Genomic DNA, 21,234 nt, shown 5'->3' with positions numbered 1-21,234 from the left:
GGAAGAACCTGAAACAGACAAGAAAAAGACCAGAGCAGAAAGGAGGAAACCCAGAACAGAAAAGAAAAAGACTAAAGCAGAGAAGGAAAAAACTAAACAAGATGAGAAGAAAACCAAAACAGACCTTGAGGAAGCAAAGCTAACAGAGGCGGAGAAGACAAAAGAAGAGGAAAAATAGGAAGAAGAAAGACAATAGTGGGTGGATAGAAAGGCAAGATTCCATGATAAAGAGGAGGATATCACATCAAAAGCATGGGATGTCATGGAATCCATCAGAGCCATCAAGAATGAAGAGAGAGATTAGTTGCTCAGAGGATGAGCAACACCTTCAGTAGGGGGTGATGATGAGCCCCAGAAATGGGTAATTATATAGGCTCATTTTGCCTCTTAATTCGACTTAAATCACCATTCTTATTATTTTATTTCATGTTTTTTATTATATTTATGCTAATGGAGTGAATTGGGTTAGTTATTATGCCAAAAAGTCCAATGTGTGCTTTATGCAGATTTTTGGTCAATTTTGAGACAAAATCAAAGGTTTAATGAGCATTTGGTATCCAAATTCGAGGAAGAACAAGGGAGAGGATTTGTAGGAGGGTTTCCCCTTCATTTATGCCCTTACCTCAAATTCTCCATTAGAAACTCAGAGTACAAAGGCCCACATTGATGATTCCAAGGGGCAGCCGAGCAAGTCAAGTAGGACTGTTGTTATCTTCAGTTCTAGGAAGTCGAGTTCCTTAATTTTAGGAGGACTGTTGGGAGTCCCCATTTGTATAAATAAGAAGGCTTAGGGCCTCAGTTTTTTTAGTTAGATGCTAGCCATTTCATAGTAGATTTTCGCACTTTTGTGCAGCTTTGTACTCAGCTCATTTTCAAACTCTTTTTGAAGACAGTTTTGTGATATAACTGCTATTTTTTTTTATAAATGAAGATGAATCCAGTTTTGAACCAGCATTTATCTTTCCTAGAGGGATGAAGCTCTTGGGTTAGGGCCAAATCCAAGCTACCCAGCACCTCCTTTGTGTATTTATATGCTTTTTCTTGCATTCATGAGATAATTTCTGTTGTTTAGGTTAAATCTTGCTTTGTTAATTAGGTTGCTTTTGATGGTTAGAATAATTGTTCTTGCTTCAGGTTGATTAGATAGTTTGCTACAGTAACAGAAAAAGATCCAAAAATGCTACCAAGCAGGCCTTGATCTCCTTTCTCCCTCCTTGGGACCATGATTTGAGATCAAGGCACTATTGTTGCCACCAAAAACATTGTTTTTGCTTTCCAATGCAATTGCTAGTGTGAGATTTTGAGTTGGAGAAGTTGATATCAGTTGGATTCACATGCTTAGATCCTTTCTTATTCATTTACCATGGATTTCTCGCATAATTTTCTATCCATAAAGTTATGTTCAGCATTTCTCTGGTTTTAGGTCAGATTTTAGGTCAAAATAGGCAAAACTTTGTTTTTTCGGTTCTTGCTTGGGTCAGTTTTGAAAAGTAAGTGTGCAACTCACTTGTAGAACACTCCAGCTTATCATTCCTCCATAGCATAGCCTATACCAGTTCATCTCTCAATATTTCCCCACTCATTCACCTCATTTCGCCAAACTGCCCTAATTTCTGCGTTTTTGTGCAAAATTGCTTTCTTGACCTTTGAACAAATCCAACCATCTCCTTCATTCCTGATCTTCATTGATAGAGTCCTAGACCCCTCAACATCTCCATCCAGCCTTTATTTCCCTTTTTCCATCATTTTTCCACCTTCAAACCTCCAAAAAACCGCTTTTGGCCTCCTCCTGTAGAACCTCCTGTAGATCTCCTGTAGCCTCCTGTAGATCCTCTGCAGCCTCCTTAGAAGTTCATCCAAGTGATTTTTCGAAGTCTAATTGTAATGGATGTCTCTAGAAGGGTACTAGGGACTTATTAGGACCTCTCCACACCTTCCTCACCTCCTACAAATACCAACTCCATCTCCCTTCGCCACCAAACCTCTGCACAGTCACAACTAGTTAAAGCACAAGCATAATCATTCCACATAAAAATGCTTAAAAGTAAAAAAATATGATTTCTTCTCATTTCTCTTCAGAAATATCTTGAATACATGCATTTTACCTTTTCAGTATTCAATGGCACCCATCTCCGTAGTTTCCATCTCTTTTCTTGCAAAAGTAGGGTTAGTGGGTAAACTAGGGTTTGCTAGAGTTTGAGTTTCCTTTCAGTTTTCATTCTCTTTCTGCAAGTAGAATAGCCTCTTTAGAGTTAGATTTCTTTCATCACAGTTAAAATCTTCTCCTGAGAACTCCTAGAAGTTGGCTTAAGCTCCTAGCGAACTTGCGCCAGTTGATCAAGTGATAGCCTGCAGTAAGAGATAGTACTTGTGCATACAGCACCATCGCTTCCAAGTTTGTTACGAACTACCGGGTTGATAAAATTAAAGTAGGTAGCTCCAGGAGTTGCAGCATTATTGCTTCAATACTGGAGCTCACCACCTTCTAGAGTTAGCCAGTTACTTGTTCTTCACTAAGATATTAGGGTTAGATTTATTGTATAGTGTTCAGTGTGAAAATATTACTAGGTGTTTTTATCACATTAGTTGGAAGGTGGCTAAGCCACAAGGATGACGGTAAGGTTCTTGAATCTTGGACTATAAAACTAACCAAGAAATATATGACTATAATATCTTTGGGAAAATGTAGTTCTATAAAGAGATTCATGGTAGTGATTTTCCCATTACACTAGACCTGAGAACTTGATTGTTAATTAGATGTAGAGAAGTGGTAGTTTGATGCAGTAAATCTCAAATGTACAGTTCAACGACATGATTGAGGCTTACCTCTGACATCAGAATTTAGTTTGTTATCTTCGTGATTCAAACCCCATGATGTCCAAGTGTGACACCCTCCTTGCAACAATACCCTTCGAGTAGTTACCTAATGACTTCCTTGCCTTTGATTGCCCTCTCCTCATCTTGTTCACTCTCAGTTCCTTCTCCCTTACTCTCCTCTCACTGCGCTCTTTTGCTTCCTATTCTCCTTATCCCAATTTCTCTTATCTTTCTACTTCTCACTTCATCCTTCTGGTTAGTTAGGGCTTGGCTAACTAGACTTTCCCTTTCCTCCCATTTTCTCCCCATCTGTCATTTGCCCTCTTCCTAGGACTTTTCTAGAATCGACAAGGTGTGAGGGAGGAGAAAAATCCATTCACATGTGCTAATAGGTTGCAAAATATCTCCCCACCCTCATTGAATGCATCAAGGCCTATAAATATTATGCTTGTTAGTGTTTGTGAGTCTCTTCTTAGGTCTTGGGTCGAATCCTTTTTCTCTTTCAACTATATGAGTCAAGCTATATGCTCTTTAACCCCCCCATTGATAGAGTTCCTTATACTTGTATCATTCCCCTAGTATAAAGACATACGTATAGGTTATTATGGTATATGTTGAACTTTGGTTATAACACTCACCTTGAAGTCACTGAGGTTCCATCTAAATCCCCCTAGTTAATACAAGGTTCATTGAGTTAGAAAAATGTGCCATCAATAATTATAAGTGGTTACCTTAAGGAAGGACCAATGGTTGAAGCCTCATCAATGGAGATTGGGCCGATGGTTAGGGTTTTGATTTAGTTAGACACTATTCACTATTATATTTGTGGGCATAGAGTAATTATGATCTTCCCCATGTACACAAGGATAACTAAGAAGTGTTTCCCATAATCATGCAAGTGGAACATCAACATGTACACCATGGTAAAATATTTATCATAATTATACAATTGTTATGAAACCAACTCACAAAAAGATAGAAAAGTTAGATGCCTTAGGAATAATCCTCTTCGAGGGGGAAACCTCCTTTACGTTACACAAATGAACAATTCTTGGATGATACAAATGACAAGACCTCCTTTCTATATATAGGGGTCTAAGGGGTCATAATATAATCAGAGCCGAACTAACAATAATAATGTAAGGGCACAATAATAACAATAGTGGGCTTCTATGGGGCACAATAATAATAATATGGGGACTACATGGGCACAACAATATAATAAGAGGGTTGTACTAATAACAATAAGGGATTACACTAGTGATATAAAGACCTAACATGCCCCTCTTCTTCAAAAAGTATTGTCCTAAACGCTTGAGTAGTTATTTATGCTTCTATATAAAATTCTCATCCTTCCATGTGGAATCTTCAGCGGGTAAGTTTTTCCACTTGATGAGAGGCTCTAAAATTGATCAATTTCATAGTTGTCGACTTCTCGGTTCTGTGAATGCTTCAGGTTGCAATATGATTTTTCCTTCCTTGTCAAGTTCTGGAAATATTGTTGGAACTGGAATCTTCGGAAACTTTTGAAAGATTTTCCACCCTGATTCACCATTATTCCATTCATCCCTTGCTTTGTTTATCAAATTTGGTTGGATAATTATACCAACCTCTACCCTTTCTGCAACCATATGTTCAATTTCACTCCTTTGGGCATATGGATATCTATAGGGCCTGATGTTTGGAGGAACACTTCCTGGAATAAAATGAATAGCATGATCATGATCACGAATACATGGGAGACCTTTGCGAGTCTCAAATACCTTGGAATTATTGTCCAAGGATTTTTGGAGATCTGGAGAAACATATGATTTCGATGTGGGAACCATTAGCGAACATAATTGTGCACTTATGCCTCATTGTTCTTTTTTAGAAGCTTTATCATTCTATTAGAGTTGGTTATCTTTCCTAGTTTCCCTATGATGCCCCTTAATTCAACTTCCTTTCCTTGCGAAGAAAATTTCATGAAAATATCTTGAAAATTAAAATCTATTGTACCCAAGGATTGTAGCCATTGGAATCTTAGTACAACATCAGTACCACCCATTGGAATGGAAAGCATTGGGCTATTCAATACATATTCTCCCATGGATATCTTGAAATTATGGCACTTTCCAGAGAAATTTATGGTTCCTCCACTTACAACCGTCACTTTCCACTCTGGTGTTGGACATAGGAAGCAATTCAATTCCTTTGCTATCTTATAGTTAATAAAATTATGGGTACTACCCGAATCAATCAACACTATTACCTTTTTCTTCTTGATATGTCCTTCTATCTTTATAGTTTGAGGAGTGGTAATTCCAACCAATGCATTACAAGATATGGTCGGATTCATTTCTTCTGATATGGTTGGATTCATTTCTTCTTTCTCTGGGTTTGGTTCCTGGTGAGTATCCTTTTATTTTTATGTTTCTTGATACTTTTCTTCATGATATTTCACGGCTTGAACCTTCTTCTTCTTGATATGTCCTTCTATCTTGAGAGTTTGAGGAGTGGTAATTCCTTCCATTGCAATACAAGATATGGTCGGATTCATTTTTTCTTTCTCTAGGGTGTTGGAATTATGATACATATGTTGTACTTGATGGCAACCCACTCATCTCAGATGATAAATTATAGTGCAGAAAAGTTCACGCACTTATATGCAGAGAAAAGTTTATTCCATGTAGAGAAAAGTTCACGCACTTTTATGCAAAGAAAAGTTTATTTCATGTAGAGAAAAGTTCACGCACTTTTATGCAGAGAAAAGTTTATTTCATGTAGAGAAAAGTTCACGCACTTTTATGCAGAGAAAAGTTTATTTCATGTAGAGAAAAGTTCACGCACTTTTATGCAGAGAAAATTTTATTTCATGTAGAGAAAAGTTCACGCACTTTTATGCAGAGAAAAGTTTTTTTCATGTAGAGAAAAAGTTCACGCACTTTCATGCAAGGAAAAGCGCGTATATGTTGGAGAACTTACCTTTGGTCCATGGTAGTTAGTCCTTGGTATTTGAACCTATGGTTTTGGACCATGGTACCTCGTCAGAAGTGTTGATCCCAAGTATTGGGTTGTTCATGCAAGGAAAAGCGCGTATATGTTGGAGAACTTACCTTTGGTCCATGGTAGTTAGTCCTTGGTATTTGAACCTATGGTTTTTGACCATGGTACCTCGTCAGAAGTGTTGATCCCAAGTATTGGGATGTTCATGCAAGGAAAAGTGCATATATGTTGGAGAACTTACCTTTGGTCCATGGTAGTTAGTCCTTGGTATTTGAACCTATGGTTTTGGACCATGGTACCTCGTCAGAAGTGTTGATCCCAAGTATTGGGTTCGTGGTATTGGTTTATTATGGTTTTGTTCTGTGGTATTGCATCCAAAAGTGTTGATCTCACGCATTTTCATGGTTGGTTCATGGTATTAGTCCGACAGTTTTTGATCCTATGGTTTTGGCCCGTGGTATTGCATCCAAAAGTGTTGATCTCACGCACTTTCATGGTTGGTTCATGGTATTAGTCCAACAGTTTTTTGATCCTATGGTTTTGGACCGTGGTATTGAGAAAGGAATAAGGCTATAAAAGAGGAAGGAGATCATTTGGCAATGCATCATCTGAATTATTGAATATCTCATAAAGTTCTAGATCTGGAATACTGTGATTGGGTTATGGTGCAGATCTAGATCTAAACTAAAGAGGGATCTCACCGGTTGAATGAGAACAAGATCTAAGGATAGATCGGGATCAAATGGTTTGAAATGAACTATCTCTATATATTTGATTATGCTTATTCTAGATCTGTATATAGAATGATCTGAACTGGGTATAACTAAGTTTGAAATCACTGCATGTCACGTTTGAATATTTATAGATTTGTACGTGGGTTGGCTTTGGTGTAAGCGCGTATATATGCAGGTTTGGTTCATTGTAGTAGCATATACAATTTGAGCTATGATATTTGAAGTCACAGGTGGTTCTGGTTGTTGATGGGTTCTGATGACAGCTTAAAGGTTTAGCTTCAGTATTGATGGATGAGAACTATTATTGGATCAGGATCATAATGACTCATATTTGTGTGATCTGATAGACTAGATCTGGGTGATAACACATATATTATCCTTGTATATGTATTGATATAGTGTTTGGGTGATTCAGAAGATTGATTATGTGCTTCAATGATATTAATGGGTCTAGTATGAAAATTGGATGAAACGTGGCCTTTCAGATTATGTGTTGTGCTTCAGGAATATCCAGTCTAAAAATGCATGAAACGTGGTACCTGGAGGAGAGAAGATTGTAGGCTGGCGCCTACGTACTAGTATCTAAGCTAGTACAAGAGCAAAGGGGGTTGTAGCTCCCGTACTGGTATAAGACTGCACCAGTACTAATATTGTAAAAGGATTTTCTTATTAAGAAGAAGATTGAGATGACTTGCAGCAGGTGGTTTTCTCCCACATTGGGTTTCCACCTTATATCATGGTGTTCATGTGTGTGACTTATGTGTGATGATCTGTTCTATTTTACTGCACCAATTTACTGTTAATATGGTTGATAATGTTCTAATGCACTCATTAAGGATCAACTAACTGAATCATAAGAAGTTGTGGAAGTAGCATATATGAATCTGAATATGGAAATGAAAAAGTTTTATTAATGTAATAATACTGATTCACCCCCCCCCCCCCCTCTCAGTATTATTTCCAACAATTGGTATCAGAGCAGGTCCTTTGGTAGAAGCTTGATCGCTTGAAGGAGATCCGTGGAACAATGGGAAAGAAGCTTAAGAAGAAAGCTCATAAGAAGAAGAAGACATCTCAGAAGAACTATGACAGTGGGAGAATCGATTGGGGATTAGGTATAAGAAGCTCTTCAGATTCAGATTCAGATTCGGAATCATTTCAGAATGAAGATGAACTATCAGGTATGATTTTTCTATCCTCTGATATTCCAGCTATCTATCCATTTGGAAAAGATGGAAGTGATAACGAAACAACTGAATGTGCTCTTATGGGTGAGGAAGAAGGATATCAAATAGAAGCAGAATTTAACAGGCTGACAAGCAAAATTAGTGAACAAGAAAGACTTCTGAACATAAAGAGTGGTGCCCTCAAAGAAGCTGTTACTAGACAAAAGGCTCAACGAGAGTTATTCAAGGAGAAATATCAAAATTTGCAGGTTGAAGCAACATCTCTAAGAAATGAAGTCAATGAAAAGAACACAACCATCAAGAAACTCAGAGATATATCCAGTTACTATGAAAGTCTTGAAGCCACGATCCTCTCTCTAAAGGAAGATCTTGAAGAATCAAAGAAGCAGAATAAAGATCTAGTCCAAGATATTGAAAAACAGGGAAACGAAGTTATCAGCTTAAAATCTCAGCTAGAATGTGCCTTCAGAATTCTTCAAATGTAATAGGATCTGAATGAAGAACAAGAAAAGGAGATTCTCAAGCTAAAGCATCAGTTGGAAGAAGAAAGGAAAGATCAAGAAGACATGAAGAAGCAATATCTAGAAAAAGAAGAACAACTTCAGGTTGAGGTAAATATCTTGAAAAGTAAATTAGAAGAAAAGGATAAGCTCTTACGTTTTCAAGATATTACTAAAGTCTTGGATGATATTCTTAATAGTCAAAGATCTCCTGCTATCAAAACTGGTCTTGGCTTTCATGAATATGTTGAAGGTGAATCTAGTTCACAAGGTGAGGCAAGGAACTCTAAAGAGAAATCTAAAATGATCAACAAGGAGATAAGAGAGATGAAAGGTCAATCTCATCATCAACCAAGGAAAGAAATTCTTCAAAGAAAATCTTTTACTCCTCCTATGAATAATGTTGAATGTTATGTATGTCATAACCTTGGACATGTTGCAGCCAGATGTAGAAGAAGAAGGGTTCAAGATCATCAAACAAACAGATCATCTCAGTCAAGGTACTTTAATGGATATTGCTTTGCTTGCAATATGTTTGGTCACAAAGCTGCTGATTGCTACAAAAGGAATATGAAACATGTAAGATGTTATGCATGTAACAAGCTTGGACATATAGCAAAGGAATGTAGGAACAAAGCACAGACATCACACCAAAAGGAGAAAACATCATCATACTTGAAGATATGGAAGAAAAAGGAAGTTCAGTCAGAAAGTGGCGGCACAACACATTATACAGACATAACAGAGGGAGTCGGAAGTGTAAAACTTCAATCTCCTACACAAGCTTGATAAAGGGAAGTTGCATATATATACGCGAATTTGTTACTGCACAGTCGCGTATATGATTGTTTGAAGAAAGGCAGTAGGGACAGATTCAAGAAAAGGATCAGTTTTTCTCTAATTGATAATGGTTGCATATGATGGTTAGAAGTATTTTGGTTCTAACTTGATATTGTTGATGTCTTGATACTTCTTAATATGCATGATCAGATCTGACAGATGGCACAGGTTTAGGGGGAGCATATGCTCTTAATGCATTGTTGGCATTATGGTTAATAGTCCTTGGTGATGATGCTTATATGGATAAATGATTCATCTTGCTATGCCATGGTTATGAGTTGTTCAGATGATTCTTGGGCTTACATAGTTGATATTTAGATCAGATTTGTGGTTGATTCTCTAATGGTGCTTACATGGTGATCTTCATAAGGATAAGGAGCAGTACATAATTCACATCTTCTTTACTTGATGATGAGTCACTCATATGCTATTGTCGCCATATGCATAAAGATCATATACTACAGTTATGATGTAGGATTCCTATTGTTCTTAGCACATATATGGATGAGGATTGTTGGTTGGATACATGGATGATTATTCAAAGTTACATTGTTGGAGACATGATGATGATGAGTTCTTACCTATATGATGATAGGTTGTTTCATATGTTGATTGATGCAGATATTCCCAATTGATGATACTTGGTTCATCCAGATATGGATGGCTATGGTGTTTCTCACATATGATAGAATGTGAATGATTCTGTATATACAGAATTCTGTTCAAAAGGATGAGTTGATACGGACATACCTTGATGATTCATCCACTAATACAAGTTGTTGGTCTAGTTGCTGATGACAGATGCTATGGAGCAGATCATACAATGTTGTTGTTGATGTTTATCATGATCTTATTTAGGTGTTTGGTCTTTGTTATAAATGTCATGTATATCATTCGATGTAAAGGTCATATCAAGACTCATGATGTAATAGTGTGTCTCTATTTATTGTAGTCATTTGATGAGATCTCTTCAGGTCATGTAACGGCCTATGTTGGTTTCCCCACTATGCCTGCGATGAATGATGTAATGTACTTGGTTGTCATTTTCTGGTATATCCCCACTTGGTTGGGAGATGGATGTATGTATGAGTATTTGGTGTTAGGAAGGTCACGTATGATGTATAGAGTCATGTTCTTGTAGAACACCTTTTTTGCAGACTTTGCTTACAGACAAGGGGAGCATATCATGCATTGTTGGCATTATGGAGGAAGTACAGAAGGAGATCATGGATGCTGGTCTGAATATTGTTGCAATACGTCTCTATCTATTTCATGATGTATAAGTCTTGGTTCTTCTTGAAGAACATCTTTTGCAGATCTTTCCTATAGTCAGGGGGAGCATGAACAGCACAATTCAGAAACAGTAGAGCTTTCAGCATGTAGCATGAACATATTGGTACACCTTGGCATATACAAAGGGGGAGCTCATTCAGAGATTTCAGCAGGTACTCAGGGGGAGTATGGACAGCGGAATGTTTATTTAGGAAAGAGAATATCTTGGTTAACCCTTTGCCCTTGATGTCAAAGGGGGAGAGTGATTGGTTGTTGTTGCCATCAAGTCCAAAGGGGGAGATTGTTGGCATTATGATACATATGTTGTACTTGATGGAAACCCACTCATCTCAGATGATAAATTATAGTGCAGAAAATTTCACGCACTTATATGCAGAGAAAATTTTATTCCATGTAGAGAAACGTTCACGCACTTTTATGCAGAGAAAAGTTTATTTCATGTAGAGAAAAGTTCACGCACTTTTATGCAGAGAAAAGTTTATTTCATGAAGAGAAAAGTTCACGCACTTTTATGCAGAGAAAAGTTTATTTCATGTAGAGAAAAGTCAAGTCCAAAGGGGGAGATTGTTGGCATTATGATACATATGTTGTACTTGATGGCAACCCACTCATCTCAGATGATAAATTATAGTGCAGAAAAGTTCACGCACTTATATGCAAAGAAAAGTTTATTCCATGTAGAGAAACGTTCACGCACTTTTATGCAGAGAAAAGTTTATTTCATGTAGAGAAAAGTTCACGCACTTTTATGCAGAGAAAAGTTTATTTCATGTAGAGAAAAGTTCACGCACTTTTATGCAGAGAAAATTTTATTTCATGTAGAGAAAATTTCACGCACTTTATGCAGAGAAAATTTTATTTCATGTAGAGAAAATTTCACGCACTTTTATGCAGAGAAAAGTTTATTTCATGTAGAGAAAAAGTTCACGCACTTTCATGCAAGGAAAAGTGCGTATATGTTGGAGAACTTACCTTTGGTCCATGGTAGTTAGTCCTTGGTATTTGAACCTATGGTTTTGGACCATGGTACCTCGTCAGAAGTGTTGATCCCAAGTATTGGGTTATTCATGCAAGGAAAAGCGCGTATATGTTGGAGAACTTACCTTTGGTCCATGGTAGTTAGTCCTTGGTATTTGAACCTATGGTTTTGGACCATGGTACCTCGTCAAAAGTGTTGATCCCAAGTATTGGGTTCGTGGTATTGGTTTATTATGGTTTTGGTCCGTGGTATTGCATCCAAAAGTGTTGATCTCACGTACTTTCATGGTTGGTTCATGGTATTAGTCCGACAGTTTTTGATCCTATGGTTTTGGCCCATGGTATTGCATCCAAAAGTGTTGATCTCACGCACTTTCATGGTTGGTTCATGGTATTAGTCCAACAGTTTTTTGATCCTATGGTTTTGGACCGTGGTATTGAGAAAGGACTAAGGCTATAAAAGAGGAAGGAGATCATTTGGCAATGCATCATCTGAATTATTGAATATCTCATAAAGTGCTAGATCTGGAATACTATGATTGGGTTATGGTGCAGATCTAGATCTAAACTAAAGAGGGATCTCACCGGTTGAAGGAGAACAAGATCTAAGGATAGATCGGGATCAAATGGTTTGAAATGAATTATCTCTATATATTTGATTATGCTTATTCTAGATCTGTATATTGAATGATCTGAACTGGGTATAACTAAGTTTGAAATCGCTGCAAGTCATGTTTGAATATTTATAGATCTGTATGTGGGTTGGCTTTGGTGTAAGCGCGTATATATGCAGGTTTGGTTCATTGTAGTAGCGTATACAATTTGAGCTATGATATTTGAAGTCACAGGTGGTTCTGGTTGTTGATGGGTTCTGATGACAGCTTAAAGGTTTAGCTTCAGTATTGATGGATGAGAACTAATATTGGATCAGGATCATAATGACTCATATTTGTGTGATCTGATGGACTAGATCTGGGTGCTAACACATATATTATCCTTGTATATGTATTGATCTGGTGTTTGGGTGATTCAGAAGATTGATTATGTGCTTCAATGATATTAATGGGTCCAGTATGAAAATTGGATGAAACGTGGCCTTTCAGATTATGTGTTGTGCTTCAGGAATATCCAGTCTGAAAATGCATGAAACGTGGTACCTGGAGGAGAGAAGATTGTAGGCTGGCGCCTATGTACTAGTATCTAAGCTAGTACAAGAGAAAAGGGGGTTGTAGCTCCCATACTGGTATAAGACTGCACCAGTACTAATATTGTAAAAGGATTTTCTTATTAACAAGAAGATTGAGATGACTTGCAGCAGGTGGTTTTCTCCCACATTGGGTTTCCACCTTATATCATGGTGTTCATGTGAGTGACTTATGTGTGATGATCTGTTCTATTTTACTGCACCAATTTACTGTTAATATGGTTGATAATGTTCTAATGCACTCATTAAGGATCAACTAACTGAATCATAAGAAGTTGTGGAAGTAGCATATATGAATCTGAATATGGAAATGAAAAAGTTTTATTAATGTAATAATATTGATTCACCGCCCCCCCCCCCTCTTAGTATTATTTCCAACATAGGGTTGGTTCCCGATGTATATCCTCTTCTTTTGACGTTTCTTGATCCTTTTCATCATTAGAAGGCCTTTCTTGTAGCAGCTTTGTCCCACCTTCCTTCAAACCTTCCATGTCTTTCTTCAAATCATCCATGCCTTTCTTCTAATATGCTTTCATACCATTGATATCAGCTTCCATGTCATATATAAAACTATTTATCTTTTGCTTCTCTAGAATATAATTTACCCTTATATTCAATTTTTGAAAATCCTCAATGTGCTCTGCCATTGAACCCTTTTGTTTGATATTTATCAATTGGCTAAAGAAGGTGTTTCTCTTGGTATCCTCATAATGTGCTATCATTTCCTCCGTGAAAATTGACCATGTGACAAGTGGTTTACGAGAACAAAGCCCTTTATACCATAAAAATTGATTCAGTTCTAAATAATTAGATGCAATATGTACCTTTTGTAATAGTGGTATACCATGTAGATCAAAATATTTCTCCATCTATAGTATCCAATTTACCAGATCATTGCCATCAAACTTCCTCATCTCGCTTTTTCTTGATTTTAGGGGTGTGATCTTGAAATGACTATAACTCTGTAATTTCGGATCTTTAAGCTCTAAAATTTTGGCCTGTAATAGCCCTCTAAGTCCTCTTTCTAACTCTGCAAGTCTGATCGCAATTGGATTCCAGAAGAAATATTTATTCCCAATCTCCTGCGATGACCTAATTATAGACTAGCTCAGTAGAGTGAATTTGTACAGCATGCCACATGTAACGGTTTCAACGTTAGGTTTTTAAAATTATACCCAAACGAAACACAGTCCGTGCTCTTTCTGTAACTTCTTACAAAATTTCAATCTGATGCTTAGAGAGAAAGTTATGACGATTTTCCCAAGGTCACCTATTTAGGATTTAATTCGGGAGTCTACAAAAACCCTTACTTCCTCAGATTATAGCTCCGAAAATATAGTGAGACAGGATCTGAAATTCAAAACCGAGGTTTAGGCAAATTTCTTCTCAAATGGGTTTTTTTTTTAGCTTCTGAAAATTCGTAGCGAAAGAGTTATAGCAAAAATTCCATGATGACCTATTTTAGATGAAATTCTGGAGCTTTCAAAAACCCTAACTTCCTTAGATCATATATCTGAAAATATAGCGAGACAAGATCTAAAATTCAAACCCGAGGTTGAGCGAGATTTCGTCTCAAATGGGTTTTATTTTTTAGCTTCTAAAACGTCACAGAAAACAAGTTATAGCGAACATTCCACGATGACCTGTTTGGAGCAACGAAACCCTAGAATACAAAGCTCTTATACCAAATGTTATGAAACCAACTCACAAAAAGATAGAAAAGATAGATCAGCACCTTATAAATAAGTCTCTTCTAGGGGACAACCTCCTTTACGTTACACAAATGAACAATTCTTGGATGATACAAATGACAAGTCCTCCTTTCTATATATAGGAGTCTAAGGGGTCATAATATAATCAGAGCCAACATAAAAATAATAATGTAAGGGCACAATAATAACAATAGTGGCCTTTAATCGGAGAGCTCGCGCGCGCTGCTGCTGAACACCTGAAGGTTGCCGCCGACAAATTCTTGGCCGCTGCCATGAGCGGTCCCGGGGGTGGGGAGTCTGCTCCCACCCCTCCTCAATCCTCTGCAGATGCCTTCAGAAGGCTGTTAACTCAGAAAGGGAAGCAGCACCAGCACATTGAAATCCCAAAATTCATTAAAAAGCTTGACGAAATTCCAGAGATAGACCTCCCAGAAGAGCAATCGATTAAAATAGCTCTTGCGTTGTCTGACAGAGGCCTGGTAGGGCAGTTTATGGGCCGATGGCCGTCCACTAAGACCACGGACGATTGGATACAACGAAACTGGAGACCGCAGCTGGAAAATAATGTGATTTGTTATGTTGTAGGGCAAGGCTATTTCATTTTTGAATTTACCACCAAGGAAGATCGCGACCTGGTTTTCAGAAACGGGCCATACTTTATGGGAAATCAGGGACTGTATCTTAATAAATGGAGTCCAGATTTTGATCCATCTGTTGATGTCCCCAAGGAGGCGCCAGTCTGGGTTCGTCTACCCAATCTCCCTCTCCACTGTTGGAGCTATCAATCTCTGCAGAAGATTGGTAATGGGCTGGGTCAATTTATTGACAAAGCTTATCACAAGGGTCAATATACTTGTGCTAGAATCTGCGTAGAAGTCGATCTGGAAGCCGGGCTACCAGAAGCGATTAAACTCAAAGTTGGAGAATGGCAGCACTACCAGAAGTTGGACTACGAGCAACTGCCTTTCAAATGTCGAACTTGTCATGAGCATGGACACTTCCAGAGAAACTGCCCAAAAGCCCCTTCAGGGAATACAGTTGAAGATGAATTTTGGAAAGAAATCAGAAAGGGAAAAGCTATCCCAAAACCTCCCAGACAGAAAACTTCAGCCCCAGTGGGAAATCCTCACATCAACCCAAAAGCCGTAGCTGCCAAAGACGGATCTCCATCTGGAGAAAAGATGGGTGATAAGGAGAACCAAGAAGAAACCGGAAATATGGAGAAACAAGGGAAAACAAATGTTGTAGAATCAACAGTTCCCACACCAGAGGAATGTCATAGAGGAAACGAAGGCAATGAAGAACACATTAGCCTAGGCTCAGACTCTGAAGGCGATTCAGAAGAGAGAGATTCTAAATCTGACAATTCGTTGGCCACTCCAATCAAGACGAATAGAGGGCGGAAATCCAAGAAGAAACAGAGGGAGGAGGAAACTTACAAAGATGTCCTCCAGGGATCCCAAAAAACTCTCAAATCAATGATGAATACTAGATCGGGACGCAAAAGCAACAAGGCTCCAATGGGAGCCTCCTCTCCCCACAAAAGTAAATAATGAAATACGTCTCCTGGAACTGCAGAGGTTTAGGCAGTAGGTCGAAAGAGGAAGCCCTGAAAGATTTAGTGAGAATATACTCGCCTGAAATCCTCCTAATCCAGGAGACAAAACTGGAGGATCTTTCCCTCCTCAAATCAAGTAAAATTTTTTGGAACAAAGGCCATGGAAAAGCGATCAGTGCAAGAGGTGCCTCTGGTGGAATAGCCACCTTCTGGAACAGCACCATATATGACTTTATTCAAGAAAAAAGCAGCACTCATTGGCTCTTCACTCAGCTACTTCACAAGAGTTCTGGTCAGCAAGTAAGTATGTTTAATGTTTATGCTCCTGTTTTGTCAAGTGAGAAAAAAATCTGCTGGAACTCGCTTCATACTTTTCTTCTAGAGCAAAACCCCGAAAATATCATAATTGCAGGTGACCTTAATGTCACCCTTGATATTGATGAGAAAAAGGGAGGTTCCATTGTCAGGGACCCTGCCAGAGAATGGGTTGAAGACATAATGCTGGGCTGGGACCTGGAGGATATTAAACCTTCTTCAGGAAGATTCACTTGGTCCAATAAAAGAACAGGCCCCAATCATATTGCTGCCCGTCTAGACAGATTTCTTGTCCATTCTTCCTTCCTAACCAGCGGTCTTATAGCAACCTCTAAAATTCTCCCAAACCTCACTTCTGATCATAAGCCAATTCTCCTCGAGCTTTCTCTTGACTGCAATCTTGGCCCCATTCCTTTCCGGTTCAGCCCTTTGTGGATCCAGCAAGAAGGCTTTCAAGACGTGGTCTCTAACTCTTGGAATAAGCTCGTCCACGGCTCTCCTTTCTTTGTGTGGGAAGAGAAAATCAGAACTCTTAAAAGAAATCTAAAAGAATGGGCTAAAAGACTGCAAACCCCCACATCCAAAAGAAAAGAAAAAACAGATAGGCTTGCTGCTCACCAAATAGAAATGGAGCACAACCCTGTTTCTCAAGGTATGCTTCTAAAAGAAGTTGAGCTCCAAAAAGAGGTTCATAGATCAAGCAGGGAGGAGGAAGAGTATTGGCGGCAGAAGTCTAGGATGCTCTGGCTGAAATCCGGCGATAAGAACACTAGCTTCTTTCATAAGCAAGCGGAAGCCCGAAAGAACTACAAATCAGTCTCAGAGATCCAACATCAGAATACTGTGATCAAAGATTTCGAAGGCATCAAGAGAGCTGCATACTTCTTCTTCCAAGACCTGTACTCGGCTCCTGAAGATCCAGATATTGATCCCCACTCTTACCCGTTCAATTTAATTCCCAATTGTGTCAAGGATTCGGATAACGATATGCTGACAGTCCCGATCAGTATGGAAGAGCTTGAGGAGGCATTGAATAATATGGAGCCCGATAAAGCCCCAGGGCCAGATGGGTTCTCTGCCAGGTTCTTTCTGACTTGCTGGTCAATAATCAAAAAAGATCTTCTGAGGATGGTCAGAAAATCCCAGAACTGTGTTAAGATAGGTGGTGGCATCAACTCAGCCTTCCTAGCTCTGATCCCAAAAGAGAAAGGCGCCTCTAACTTTAGCAAATTTAGGCCAATATCTTTGTGTAATTCCAGCTATAAATTGGTCTCCAAAATAATAGCCAACAGGTTGAAAAACATCTTACCAGACATCATCCCTGAAAATCAAGGTGGATTCATAAAAGGCAGAAGGATTTCGGATAATATTGTGCTGGTCCAAGAAGTCGTCCACTCTAGTTGCCAAAGAAAGGAGAAAGGCATGGTGATCAAGCTCGATTTGGCTAACGCTTTTGACAGGGTGAGACATGATTTTCTGTTTGCTGTGATGAAGAAGCTAGGCTTTTCAACAAAATTCATCAACTGGGTGAAAGCCTGCATTGCCTCGCCTTGGATTGCACCCTTGGTTAATGGCCATTCTACTGAATTCTTCCAAGCTTCTAGGGGCCTGAGACAGGGATGCCCTTTGTCTCCGCTCCTTTATGTTGTCCAAGCCTCGGTGTTAAGTTTCCAGCTAGACCATAATCAGCAAATTCAAACACTTCCTGGCCTCAGAACTACTCACAAGGTGAAAGACATTAATCATGCCCAATTTGCTGATGACACTCTGCTGCTTGGAGGAGCCAGCTTGATTTCTGCCAGACATTTCAAGAGGGAACTGGACATTTACAGGCTGATCTCGGGCAGCAAAATCAACTATAGAAAATGCTCCATCTATGGCTGGAACTGCTCGACTAAAGAACTGTATGACATAGCAAGACTTTTAGAAATGGAAGGAATCCGAAATTGGGAGTCATTTAAATACCTCGGGATACCAATCTTCAAATCTAAGCCTAAAGTTGCTCACTGGCTGCCGCTGCTTGACAAAATAAAGAATAGAATCCATGCCTGGGGTGCCTCATGGTTGAACAATGCAGGGAAACTCATCCTCATGAAATCGGTCCTAATAAGCATGCCTCTATTCCAAAACTCAATCCTCCTTGCTCCAAAAACCTTTCTTAGTAAGTTAGATAGTCTGTTGAGAAGATTTCTGTGGGAAGGTGGGAATAACAATGACAGAAGAATCCATTTAGTGAGCTGGGAAATTCTCAAGAGCCCATATCAGGAAGGAGGCCTCCAGCTGCGCAATTTGGCTGCTCAAAATTTTGCTTTGGGAGCCAAGATCCTATGGAATTTAGTCTCTGGAAAAACTAGCTGGAGTAAAAGAGTTATTTGGAAGAAATACTTCCAGGGGCAGCGATTGAGATGCCTGGACAATCCCCCAAGAACTCTAAAAGGTTCACCAATTTTCAATCTTTGCAATGCTGTAAGGGAGCAATTCAGCCAACACCTATATTGGATCCCTGGCAATGGAAGGAAAATCAATATGTGGGATGATTCGATCTTGGGTGACCAGCCAATGAAGCAGGTGAATGGTCTTGCAAACATTAAAGATTGGCTTCAGTCTCGTAATCTGCACACATTGTGGGACATATCGAACTGGAAAGAAGCTCCTGACAGAATCTGGGATGGGTGGAATCTGGGGGAGGTCCCCATAAGGCTGCAGGGGGAAGCCTCTTTACTCCTAGATATGCTCCAAGGAAAATCTCCTTCAAAAGCCAATGCTAAAGATAAAAGAGGCTGGGGGTCCATATCTGGCCATTATACTGTTGCTGAAGGTTACAAAAGAATTATGGCTGCTCCCCATGTTCCTCAAAATCCGGCCCAATGGAATTTTATATGGAACTTTCCAGCTCTTCCAAAAATCGACTTCTTCCGTTGGACCGTGGCACATCAAAGCATCCTCACCAGAGATAATTTGAGGAGAAGAGGAATGGAAGGACCTTCCAGATGTCCCCTCTGTAGATCTGATGAAGAAACTACCAATCACTTGTTGCTGCTATGCCCCTTTGCCCAAGAAGTCTGGAGGGGAGTGCTACTGTTAGAGCCCACTATCCACGCTCTTCCAGACAACATTCCTGCCTTGTTCAGAACTTGGGCCAGCTTATCTCCCTTCTGTCTTAAAAACAAAAGTCTTCTCAAAACCAGCTGGATGTGGATCCCTAAGTTTATTTATTGGAAATTGTGGTTGGAAAGAAACAACAGAATTTTCCGAGAAGAAAGCAGCACTACAATAAGAGTTATCTCTAAAATAAAGGCTTTGTTGGGAGAGGCTCTGGAAGCCAACGCTACATCTAGGAATGAAGCAAGATTGCTCATAGAAGAAGAGAATTGGTTTAAAGAACTAGTTCCAAAGCTAAAGGAAAGGCCCCCTCAATATGTCCCCGTTCATTCCAGATGGGAGATCAGGCTGGCAGAACAAGAGTTTATCAAGTGGAGATCGGCCTTGGAAGAGCATTGTTTATTTTTCGATGGGGCTTCTAAAGGAAACCCTGGGGTCGCTGGCAGTGGGGGAGTTCTATTGAGCCCTGGAGGCTTTCCGGAACTGAGATTCCATTGGGGTCTAGGAATTGAAACTAACAACAGAGCGGAGGCTCTGGCATTGTGGCAAGGGCTGACACAGGCAATCAAAAGAAATATCCCTTCTCTCGCAGTCTTCGGAGACTCAAGACTCATCATCCAGGCCATGCTTCGTCCTAAGAACTCTCACCAGGTTCAATTAACCTTTATCATTAGGAAAATCAGACTTCTGCTCCCTAAATTCAACAAAATATCTTTCTTTCATATCTTAAGGAACCTCAACTCCCTAGCTGATAATGAGGCCAACCTTGGTGTCCTCTGCTCTCGAAGATCTCTGGTAATAAACTCAACTGAATCATCTTGCTCAATTCCTTAAATTTCCCGCTTGACCCTCCATTCCTTTTTGAATTAGGAGCTCTCTGTTAAATCAATTTTGTAACCTGAACATCCATAGCTGAATACAGATTTCGAGTATGATCTCTGTTATTTGAGTGGTCTCTGTCTCCTCAGCGAATTTACAGATTCCAAGTAAGCGTATCCAAGCTCAGTTTAGATTTTCCTCTGTCTTTTGCTTCTTCCGGATTGGACCAGAAACTTCAGAGTCGGTTTTGAAACAGCATCTGCGAATTCTCCCATTTCTGCGTTGGTTATTCCAGCTGTGGAAGTATGCTGGATCGGTACACCACAGAATCGCAGGCAGCTCATATGAAGCTAAAATCAATATACAGTTAGATCATGGTCCGCTTGAGGATTTGGCAGGAGGCGCCATCTCATCTACAGCCTTCAGCGCGCAGAAGGAGTTTATCACTTCAGCTCAGAAATTCGTTTTGACCTGTATTTCTCTAGGATTGGATTCGCTCTTTTACATATCCCCCTGTTCTCTGTAATGATTTCTTCAGACTTGTAAAGCATGCGGTAGCTGGTTTACCGCCCGTTTCAATATAACCGTTATTGTCCCAAAAAAACAATAGTGGGCTTCTATGGGGCACAATAATAACAATATGGGGACTACATGGGCACAAAAATATAATAAGGGGGTTGTACTAATAACAATAAGGGGTTACACTAGTAGTATAGGGACCTAACAACAATGCAAGGTGATAGGAAAATATTTTCAATATATATGTAAAAGTACTAAGATCAGGACCATTAGCATCATATATACATACTTACCACAAGACGAGGGTCATTACAACCCCTTAAAAATAGCCATAAGGCCTTCCTCTTTTGCATCTCCTTGACCACAATGGTTTAATTGAAAAACACATAGTTCCTTTAAAGATTGTAAGGTTGAGGCAACCACTTCAAGGCCTTGAAATTAAAGATAATCAAATATTTGAAATTTGTTACAATAATAAATCCATTATGCACACTCCTCATCTTAGAGTTGGGTAGAGAGGGAGAATACTTGATTGATGCCAACCGTGTAAATGAAAAACTTTGCCTACTCATTGGTTGGACTCTCCACCTCTAGTTGACACCACTAACACAACCAAAAGTCCAAGATACCCATAAGATGTGCCCTACACCCAAGGGCTTAGACTACACCTC

Source organism: Pinus tabuliformis, chromosome 8 (genome assembly GCF_031772625.1).
Source record: "Pinus tabuliformis cultivar Carrire ecotype Pingquan chromosome 8, CPIR1, whole genome shotgun sequence".
Taxonomy (NCBI): Eukaryota; Viridiplantae; Streptophyta; class Pinopsida; order Pinales; family Pinaceae; genus Pinus; species Pinus tabuliformis.
This window is presented reverse-complemented; position numbering follows the sequence as displayed.